Here is an 11,485-nt window from a genome sequence, read left to right as displayed (position 1 = left end):
AGAGATCTTTGTCCCTCCTATCAGGTCAGATTATAGTGAAAAGTCAGCCATGTAAGAACCAGGAAGCAGGTCCTCAGCAGACCCTGAATCTGTAGACACCTTGATCTTGAACTTCCCAGATCTTGAACTTCTCACCTCAAAACAGTGAGAAATAAATTCCTGTTGTTTATAAGCTACCCAGTTTATGGTATTTTGTTATAGCAGTCCAAATGGACCAAGATACTACCCCCATTCTATTTAAAAGAAAATAATCTATTAGCTCACCACATTTACTGTGCTGAAAATTTCCAACCAGAAGAAAAAGCTTTATGGAGGTGACCCAACGATATGGAGGTGCTTACAACCCTGTGGGTGGCTACAAGAATCAAAGAGAGAAATTATAGTTCAAAGGCAAAACGTATACTATCTCCTCATTCCTATTTTTTCTTAGTTTAAGTCATTTTTATTAAGAGAGTCATAATGTTCTTTATCTACATGACACTTTCCATCTTCAAACATTAACTAATTAATTGACTGAAATGGTATCTCGGGAGCATTTATCATCTATCGCATTAGCCAGAGAGCCATGGAACTGTCTATAAAAGCTGTCGAACACTCAGTGGAGGCTTCATCTTTCCGCTTCCTTTCCCAGAAATGTTTTTTTGTGTGTCTGCATATGAATGTGCAATGGGGAAAAAAAATAAAAAGAGAGGATTTGACTTCCACCAACTGCTATAAAAATTTACCTCTGGGAGACATGGAATTTCAATTGTGAAATAATCAGTCTTGGAAATTGTCCTGTCCTCCAGGAAAAGAAAAAATATGTAGTTTAACAGCAATTGCCCTTCAAAACAATTACTAATTATAATGTCTATAAAGAAAAATACCCTCGATACCATTACTCCTAATAAAGCCAGGCGAATCTATAGAAAGGAATTAGCTGGCAGTCTAAAATCTGACAGGAGAGCTCTTGGGGATGGGTCAGAAGAGGAGTGAGCTCCAACCAGCTTAAAAACCTGGATCCAAAGCTTTAGGAGGCTTACCACCTGGAGCAAGCCTCTCTCAGCAAATAGGCAAGATTAGCACAAGAAATCAGGCCAGGACAATTACAAATTGAGAACCCAAGTCATTTTTCCTGACCCTCCCTTCCACTCCATCCCATCCCAGCTTTCTCCATGAACCTCTTAACCTCCTCTTCAAGCAGATGTCAAGGTACCTGGAACTCATGCCTTACCGCTCACCATCTTCCCTTTACCACAGTCCTCTTAAAGACGTGTGCCCAGGTAGGGTTACACCAAGCCCCTGAGCCCTTGGATTGAATTTGACTGTCAGATCCTATCTGTTTGAAACAACATGTGTCATGGAGGAAGGATCTTGGAGGAAAGACAGAGAGAAAGGGGCCACAGAAAAGAGAAGTTGGTGGCAGTGCTGAAGATAGACAAATGGAAAAAGTCTGTTCTGATTTCAAATACTCTATCACTTCCCTGCTGTGAAGCCTGTGTCAAGTTGATTTGAACTCTCTGATCCTCTCACTTCAGATTCTCAAAGTGAGGGGAAAATATACCTGAAAGCCTACTTTTCAAATGAGTGTTCAGTTGCAGACAATGGAAACCACTCCAGCTACTTTACGCAGAAAGGAAGTGATTACCAGATGTAAGCTGACTTAGAAAACCATTGGAAGGGCCCAAAGAGTTGGAGCTACCAAGAACAATTCCCTGGTCCCCCAAATCAATCTGCCTCTGCTATGATGGTGAAAACTGCTACCAGCACTACGAGAAGTCACCACATCAGGAAGCTAATGGCTGCAGAACTACCCAGACTCTGCAGAGATCCACAGGAGCAAAGTGAATGGCATTATGCCGTTTTCCCCTCTTAACTCAGTTATAAATTCAAGACACAGAAGAGTATCTGATTTGCAGAACCTGAGTCATAGTCAGAATCCTAGCTGCAAGGGAGTCCAGTATATTGACCTTTTAACAACCCAGCCTCTGCAGTATAGGATGACACAGTTGACAGAGGCTGGAATGGAAACTGAAGGAGCCCATGCACAAAGGGCACCACCCACATGATTCAGGGCTGTCAAGAGAATCAAATGAGATGGTGTTTACAAAGCACTTAATATGCTGCCTGATCATTAGTAGCTTCTCAATAAGCACTAGTTTTCCTTCACTTTCCCAAAATTTTGCTGCAGGTTGGCCCTCTGAATCATCCTAAAAGAACAGAAGAAAAAACCTGGAAGCAGCCAAATGACCTTCCTAACTTAAATGTGAGGGTTTTTTGAGCATCTTTCATTTAGCAACCTTATCAAACATCAGTTATCTCTATTTAAGGCATTCCCCTACCTCCACAGAAAGAATGAATCATTTTAAGCAGTAGTTTAAGCTTTTACTCTATCCAAACAAAATTGGCAAAGGATCCTCTCCCTGGATAATTACATTAACATTATTTATCTAACCACAATTTTCCTTTTTCTGAGATGGGGTCTCATTCTGTTGCCCAGAACTGGAGTGCAGTGGTGTGATATCAGCTCACTGCAGCCTCCGCCTCCGTGGCTCAAATAATCCTCCTGCCTCAGCCTCCTGAGTAGCTGGGGCCACAGGCATGCAACACCACATTTGGTTAATTTTTTGTATTTTTGGTAGAGACAGCGTTTGTCCATTTGCCCAGGCTGGTCTCGAACTCCTGACCTCAAACAATCCATGCACCTCGGCCTCCTGCAATTACAGGTGTGAGCCACTGCACCTAGCCAATCTAATCAATATTTATTGGGCACCTACTAGTTGCCTGGCATATGTAATTCCTCTCCTTCAAGGAGTTAACAGTCTAGGTAGGGTAATTGTGCAAAACTTGTAAGATTAAAATTCTGATAAAACATTAAGAGAAGAGATCAGAGTGCCATAAACCAGAATAAAGAAGGTCAAACTGATTCTACTCAGGGAGTCAGGAAAAATCTCCCTGAGGAAGTAATGTCTACACTAAAACCTGAAGGATAAGGAAAAGTTAACCCAGTAAAGAGTGGGAGGGAAGAGCATTTCTGGCAGAGAAAACAGCACATGCAAAGGCTGTGTATTTAGGAAACCAGAAGAATACCTGTATGGCTGGAGTATGTTAAGTGAGAAGGAGAGAGGAGTGATAATTACTTTGGCTATGGAACTCCAAGCTATTATCCGGGGTGACATTTTCCCTCAGGTTGGAATCCAGATAGATGAGACAATTAACATTTCATAAAAATAACTTTTGAAGCAATGTTTGTCCACCTTTCTGTATCTCAGTTGTCTCCTCTGTAGAATAGTGTTAACCCTTCACTGGATGATCATGAGTGTTAAACAGGATAACAACTACACAATTATTACAAGAAGGCTGGGCCCTTTTGAGCACAGCAGCGACATCGTCATCATCTTCTTCAGTGTTTAGCCATACCACTCCAGAGAGCTCCACTAAGAACCAGAGAGGTGCTTCCCTGCCTGCATGACTTCTCTGAGATGCTCTCTAGCCCACACACAGCAGAGGCACCCGCATGACACCTTCACCTGGCCACATCTGATTGGACCAGAGTATACACCTCCCACTACCCGGACCTATCACATTCCTACACCTGGGAAACTCTTACATTCAGAGAGAGGCGCAATTGATCAGAGTGCATTAGAAGCTGGAGCTGTAAGGTCATGAAGAAGAAGTCCCAGGGCCCTGGGCAAGTAGAAACTGGGAAACAGCAAACCCTGAGATTCCAGTGGCAGGTGCCAATCTGCAGAGAGGAGAATGGAGCAGATGTGCAGAGGTAAGCTCCAGAGAGTGAAATGGAGAAAGCAGCTGATTAACAACATTCCAAGTCCCATGAGGTCCAGCTGCATACGTCGGATTTCCAGAGAGCCTTGTGTGTCCAGACAGTAAAACTTCATATTCACTTTAATCTCTTTGAATGAGTTTCTATTCCTTGCAATTGAATTATCACTGTGTCAGAGGCCCATCGAAGTGGAGAGCTGAGGCCACTCTTCCTTAAATCAGACCTATAATGTAACCCTATCTTGCTAACAGGTCATAATACCAGGACTGAGGACCCCACCACCATCTCAAGGCCTTCACACAGGCTGTTCCCTTTGCATAGAAAGCTCTTCCACCCACTCTTTTTGCAAAAGTAAATCTCACTTATCTTCCAGGCTGCCCCCTTTGAGCAACACTTCTAAAGACTCCCACTCCAAAGTGGACCCTTGCTGTGGTTTCCGTAGCTCTCAGGACTTCCTTTTGCATTGTTTAACTCACCTTGGATCACTTGTATAATGGCTGCCACCCCACCATATGTGACACTACACACTTGCCTCCTGTTTCTTGCTTATTCCCCAAGGTTTGAGTGGGGGACACATAGTAGCTGCACAATAAACATTTGATTAATGCATGGTTAATAGTCTAAAAGGATCAAATTGATATTCTACAGAAAAACGAAGAGTTTCACTTTAACCTACTAGGTGCTCTACTCTATGCAAGGTGTTGGAAAGACAAAGATGAATTAGACATAATCCCTGCGTTTAGGTCTTGAAAAGCCTAAGGGAACAGGTGGATAGGTAGATAAATACGTTTATGACAATGTAACAACATGAGTGTTAGGAGAGAGAAAGACTACAATAGGTGTATTTTTGAAGATTTCTTGGATGACAGGGGAAGAGAGAGAGATGGAGTAGAGGGTCCTAGTGGCCCCCATACCACCACTCCTCAGAATTTTTGCAGAAAACAAATGTAGTGAACATCTGATTGTTGGCTGCTCAGCATCTCCTCTCTAATTCTGAATATAGCACTTGATTTTTCCTTTTGGAAAAGCACCTTCCTGCCCTCTCAGCCCACCAGCACACTGGTGTAAATGGTATCAGTTCAACACCTCTGCCCCCAGAGTCAAGGATGGATGTGTGTCCCAAGCTTAGTTAATCAGAATATTCCATCCTCACAAGGAGTGGTTCAAGGATGATCATGTGACAGTTTAGTTAAATGAGAGTCAATCTGGGTGTGTAAATTAGTTCAACCATTGTGGAAGACAGTGTGGTGATTCCTCAAAGACCTAGAGGCAGAAATACCATTAGACCCAGCAATCCCATTACTGGGTATATACCCAAAGGAATATAAATCATTCTATTATAAAGATACATGCACTCATATGTTCACTGCAACACTATTCACAATAGCAAAGACATGGAATCCACCTAAATGCCCATCAATGATAGACTGGATAAAGAAAATGTGGTACATATACACCATATACAGCCATAAAAAGGGATGAGATCACGTTCTTTGCGGGGACATGAATGGAGTTGAAAGTCACTATCCTTAGCAAACTGATGTAGGAACAGAATATCAAACACTGCATTTTCTCACTTATAAGCAGGAGCTGAACAATGAGAACACGTGGATACCTGGGGGGAAAAACGCACGCTGGGGCCTGTCAGTCAGAGAGGAGGGGGAAAGAGAGCATCAAGAAATTAAGAAGAATAGCTAAGGGATGCTGGGCTTAATACTTAGGTGACAGGATGATCTGTGCAGCAAACCACCATGGCACGTATTTACCTATGTAACAAACCTGCACATCCTGCACGTGTACCCCTGAAGTTAAAAGGTGAAAAAAAAAGATGAGAGTATATCTCAGAATTCCTAGGGAGAAGCAAGGAGAAAGATAAGCTCTTCTGTCACTAGAGCCCCTAACCTGGCAGCAGCCTTGAGCTGCTGAAGCCTGTCTTGGGACTACAAGGGGAAAAAAAACTCCCCAAAAATAAAGCTTACAAGGAAAGTAGCAGGCCTGGGAGAAAAAGCCACTTCTGATATCAGTTTGAACATCTGGATCCAAATAGATTCATCCTGGATTTTTCAGTTGTGAGTCAATAAATTCTACTTTTTCTGTTTAAGCTAGAGTTCCTGAACCTCAGCACTATTGATAGTGTTTGGCTGGATGGGGGCTGGCTTGTGCATTGCAGGATGTTTAGCAATGTTCCTGGCTTCTAGAGCCATTCTCACCCCCGAGTCATGACCACCAAAAACAGCTGCAATCATTGCCAACTGTCCCAAGGGGCAAAATCACCTCCTATTGGGAACCACTGGTTTAAACCAGTTTTCAGGTTTCTATTTCTTGCAACCAAAAGTCACGAGCATACAGTAACCTATCAAATAATTCTCTACCCAATTTTCAGGAATAATTCTCAGTCCCACATGCTTTTACTTTCCATGGTACCTGGAACATCTTTCTATGGGCTTTGCTTTCCGAAGCCTGTCCGTTGATTTTACATTTTTTAAATATTGGAGTCAATGAAAGTAAGTCAATCAGATCAAGAACAGCTTAGCTCTCAGTCCCAGCAGTACTTGTACAAGTGACATATTTGGGTACATTGATTACACTTTTCTTCCTCTTAAAAATTTAAACATCTTCCCTCATTTACTTTCTTTATTTTAGAATTCTCAGCAGTCAATTTTCTTTTATCTACAAGCCTTCCCTTCAATGGGAAACTAATCAATAAGAAATTATATTTTTGCCAAGGTATTTTAAAGTAATATAACCAGCATATTTTTCTCTCATTCATGACTTTATTATTGTGAAATGAAAACAGAAATACCACATCCTTGAAACCCTCATTTTATTAAGCTCCATCACAACTACCTTCATTCATCGGAGCCATCTCTTCCAATGGCATTGTTTTGGGTGAAGCTTGTGTTTGATCACCAACCTCATATTTTAAATTGAAACTCAGCTGGAATAAAGTTCTTCCCTCCGAATGAGGGATAGCAGTCTGGTAATTAGCAGCAAAGCTCAAGCAGACAGGCTGCATCCACTTATTCTATCTGAAATTATTTTCTTCTTTTTTTTTTTGGCCAGTAATTACTCTTATCTTGGTGAAGCGGACCCACCTCTTGGCCCCTCAATTGGAGTCTCTTTCAAGAAAATATCACATTGTGTTGAATAAGAAAATCAAAATGGAAATGAAGCTTCAAGAGGAGTCTAGCTACCATCTTTTCAATTGTCTTTTGAAACATCAGCTGGGTGAACTTTAAAAACGCAGGCACAGTTAGATATGTGGATCTGTTTCGTAGATTGCACCTGTGTATCTGAAGACATCCATGATGCCTAAGAGGGAAGGAAATGGGCAAGGACTTCCCAATGCATACAGATGCTTCATAACACCTGGTGATCCTGTTACTGAAACACCAGAGGTTCAGTCTAGGTTCTACTGCTCACTGCACAGAAAGCCAATCACTGAGACAATGAGTATTGCCAGGGAAGAAGGCTTCAATTGGATCCTGCAGCCAAGAAGATGGGAGATCAGTCTCAAATCCATTCCCCTAGCTGACTAAAATTAGGTATTTCTATAGCAGGGAAGAAATGTAACCATTTGTGAGAAAAAAGGAATTAGGGAGAGGAAAGGAAGAGGAGTTTGTCAACAGGAAGCAGGTGGTTGCTTAGGCAGTCATGATGGGTGAAGGGTCGGGTGCTTTCACTGTCCAGAGTCAGAGATGAGTTTCAGTTCCTTGATTCTATCTGGGAAGCCTGATGGTTGGAGGCCTGAGAAAGGAACTCAGATAAGACAAATGTAACTTTTGCAAGTTTCAGGACTGGGATGGCCAATTTCTACGTTTATTCAAAAGAAACCATAAACATCAGTTCTATGGGACAATTGGGCCAGTTTCAGTTTGGCCCAGTTTTTTGGCATGGAAAGGAGGAAGGGACTGTCAATAGTATTAACAGTATAGCTATATTGATCCTTTATTAGAGGGAGAGAAATCTATTTATTTGGGAGAGTAGCTCAAAGTGTGCCAAGTCAGGGAATCAAAGGCACATTGGGAACAAGCTGAACAAAAATCAACCAGCATGAACAGTCTTGAGCCCTCAAGACCAAGATGAGCCAAGAACCCACTTCAAGTTTGACCAAAGCAGAGAGTAAATAAGACCTCCCTGTAGGAACTCCACTCTTGTTGCCTAAGCTACATTCCACCTTCCACACTGATAATTTTATCACAAAAACAAGCAAATGCAAAGGAAGAAAGTAGTGATATGACAGAATGACACATGATCTAGCCAATTCCATCTAGAAGGCAAATAAAGGACAGAGGCTTGGTGGGATTAGTGCATTTATTCTTTCCACAAAATTATAGAGCCCTTACTCTTTGTCTGGTACTGTTCTAGGCTTGGAATACAAACAAAGATCCCTGCAGTTGTGGGGTATACACTGTAACAGGTGAAGAGTGACATATCAGAGGAAGGTCAGTGACTACAGATGAAAGGGATTGCATTGAGCCTGGACATTTCCCATGTCCTACAAGCCTCCTCCTGCCTTTGGTAGAGGTGAGTGTAAACAAAATGTTCCCTGCACTCATATGCCCTCCTCTATTTTATTTGTTATGGGAGCAAACTTCCATCTCCAGGACAGCAGAGGGTAGAGCAACTAATGGTGTGGTAGCTGTGGTGAGTTACCTTGAGCTGAAGCCAATTTGGGCAACTGTCTACTTAGATAACTCACCTATTCACCTATTCCTGGCTGCCATTAACAAAGCTGGAGCCTCCAAGAAGCAGTTAGGAGACGACGGTCTTTTTTTTTTTTTTTTTTTTTTTGAGACGGAGTCTCGCTCTGTCGCTCAGGCTGGAGTGCAGTGGCGCAATCTCGGCTTACTGCAAGCTCCACCTCCCGGGTTCATGCCATTCTCCTGCCTCAGCCTCCCGAGTAGCTGGGACTACAGGCGCACACCACCATGCCCGGCTAACTTTTGTTGTATTTTTTAGTACAGACAGGGTTTCGCCATGTTAGCCAGGATGGTCTCGATCTCCTGACCTCGTGATCAGAGGGTGGTGTCTTAGTCCGTCTTGCATTGCTATAAACAAATATCTGAGGTTGGGTAATTTATAAACAAACAAGGGTTTATTTAGCTCCTGGTTCTGCAGGCTGTCCATGAAGCACAGTGCCAGTATCTGCACATGGTGAGGGCCTCAGGCTGCCTCCACTCATGGTGGAAGGTGAAGGGGAGGTTTCATGTGCAGAGATCACATGGCAAGAGGGGAAGCAAGAGAAAGGGGGAGATATCAAGCCTTTTTAACAATCAGCTCTCACGGGAACTAATACAGCAGTAACTCACTTATAAATGTGAGGATGGCACCAAGCCATTCATGAGGGATCTGCCTCCATGACCCAAACCCCTCCCATGAGTCTGCCACCTCCAACATTGGGATCAAACTTCAACATGAGCTTTAGGAGGACAAATATTGAGATGATAGCAGGTAGTCAGCAAAAACAAGAACTAGCATGTGTTGAGTCTGCTTGATTCATCCTTTCACATGTATCATGTCTCATTTCACTTTCACAACAATTCTATGAGGTATGTATGTATTAGCCCCGTCTCACAGATGAAGAAAGTGAGGCTCAGAGAGACTAAATGGCTTGCATAAGATCTGTCTGACTCCAAATTCTATAGCCTTTCTGCATTGTTGTGTTGCCTATTTTGCCCAATAAAATCCAACCCATCAGCATGAGAGTGTTAATAAATCAATAACCTGAGTACTTCCTGGGGCTGGCTCTGTGTCTATCCCTAGACTGGGCACTGTGAGGGGTATGAAATTAAGGTACACTCTTTGTTCTCCTGAGACTAAGTTAGCTAAGGAAACAAAGGGAAAAGCATTCATTCAATATTCAACAAACCATACCAACACTCCACCCACATTCACCCTATCTTACACGAATACTTGTGGATCCCAAAACATGCCATGTCTTTGCACAAGTCTGCAATGCCCTTTCCTCTCTCCTCTCTGCTTCAACCTACATCGTCTTCATCTCGCAAGAGTTAGATCATCCAGAAACCCCCTCTAAACTCACAGGCTAGTTGGTGGACTTTCTTCTATGAATTCCATAGACCCTGGTGCTCCTCTCCACCATAAAACTCTCTGGAAAAAAAATCAGTAAGAGCTTCAGAAGTTAGGGAACCCTGTAAGTGAGATGACTGGGGAGAAAACAAAAGCCTGAGATGGGGAAATGGCTAAAGACAAAAGAGAGGAAGGAATGCGTATGTCGCCCAAGGTGGTACCATCTACAACAGAAAACTGACAGCCAGGTAAGGGACTGTATAGAGCTAGGGATGTTGTCACAGTAAGAAACAGAAGACATCATTACTCAAAGCCGAGTTAATTACTATGTTCTGCTTTCACTTACTTTTTCTAAGTGCTTCCACCTCTGGAAGCATTTCTGATCAGCACAACTGTGAGGTTGGTAGTAGGTATTATCATTCCTATTTGGTGGAAGGAGAAACTGAGATGCTCAGAGAGGTTAGGTGAGCTGCCCAAGGACACACAGCATGAAGATACTAAGGCAGCAGAGTTGTTCAGATCAGACCTTCTGGTCTCAGGCAGACAACAGCTCTCAACCACCTGGCCATGTGACCTTGGACAAGAGACTTAACTTCTCCAAGACTCAGTTTCCACACCTAATAAAAGGGGACTAAAAAATCTCTACTTCGTAGAGATGTTGTATGGTGACATAATCATACAAGACCTTTATCAGTCCTTGACATCTGTAACAATAAATCTTTGTTCCACTCATCGCCACTGCTTTTGTTTCACTGGGGTCATCTGCAAAACCGCTTGTGTGAAACTCTGGTGCCAGTTGCTCTCCAGGGACACCAGGGCTTCCTTTCAAAATATAGCAGCCAAGATGACTTTGGGCCCCCAAGTTTCTGAACTCTTGTTTGACTGCACATCCCCTTCCTTAAAAAGCCAGCAGCTTCACGTTTCCTTTCTAAGCTGCCAGGAAATAAATGCCAGGTTCTGGCTTTATAGAACAGTTTGGGAAATAATTAGTTTGCCTTCCACAGAGGCCAGAGTTCACTTCTAAGATATTTAAAACTCTACTGATGGCTTAAAATAAATATCACAATGGAGATGTCAAAATATCTAAGTGTTCTTACACATGACATTTGGAGGGGAGGGGAGACTAAAAAAATGTAAATGGATTTACCAAAATAATCTCGAGGTAAGACCTTTGAGGCTTGATACCACAGAAGTGACATATTGGTTTTAAGTTTCTTTTTTTTTCTTTTCTAAGTTTATTTTTCCCCGTGGAGGGCACTGAAAGTTTTGTTGTGAGAAGCAATAAAGGTCTGTTTTCAAAAAGAAAATAAAAGCATGATTGTATTTCTAAAAATCAATCTTAATAATTTCCAGCCATTACTTTATGAGCTTAATGCAATCCCCAAACACTGATAACTGATTTCTCCAACTGAAAGATGTGAAGCGCACCCAACGGATGCCAAGTTCCGGGCTGAGTATTTTAAATATTTCTTTAATTATTAATCCTCATAAGTGCTCAATGAGGCAGGAATGATATTCCTCATTCTGGAGGGGAGGTAATGGAGACCCTCAGGTACTTTCCTAAAAACATGGGGATAATAAAGCAGAAAGTCAGGATTGAAGCCCTAGTGTCCTTACCCTGACTCTATGCTCTTTCCAATGAGTTCTTCACCCCATCCAGATCTAGGAGTGCTGAACACTCAACATTAT

This window comes from Pongo pygmaeus, chromosome 18 (genome assembly GCF_028885625.2).
Source record: "Pongo pygmaeus isolate AG05252 chromosome 18, NHGRI_mPonPyg2-v2.0_pri, whole genome shotgun sequence".
NCBI classification, from domain to species: domain Eukaryota; kingdom Metazoa; phylum Chordata; class Mammalia; order Primates; family Hominidae; genus Pongo; species Pongo pygmaeus.
This window is presented reverse-complemented; position numbering follows the sequence as displayed.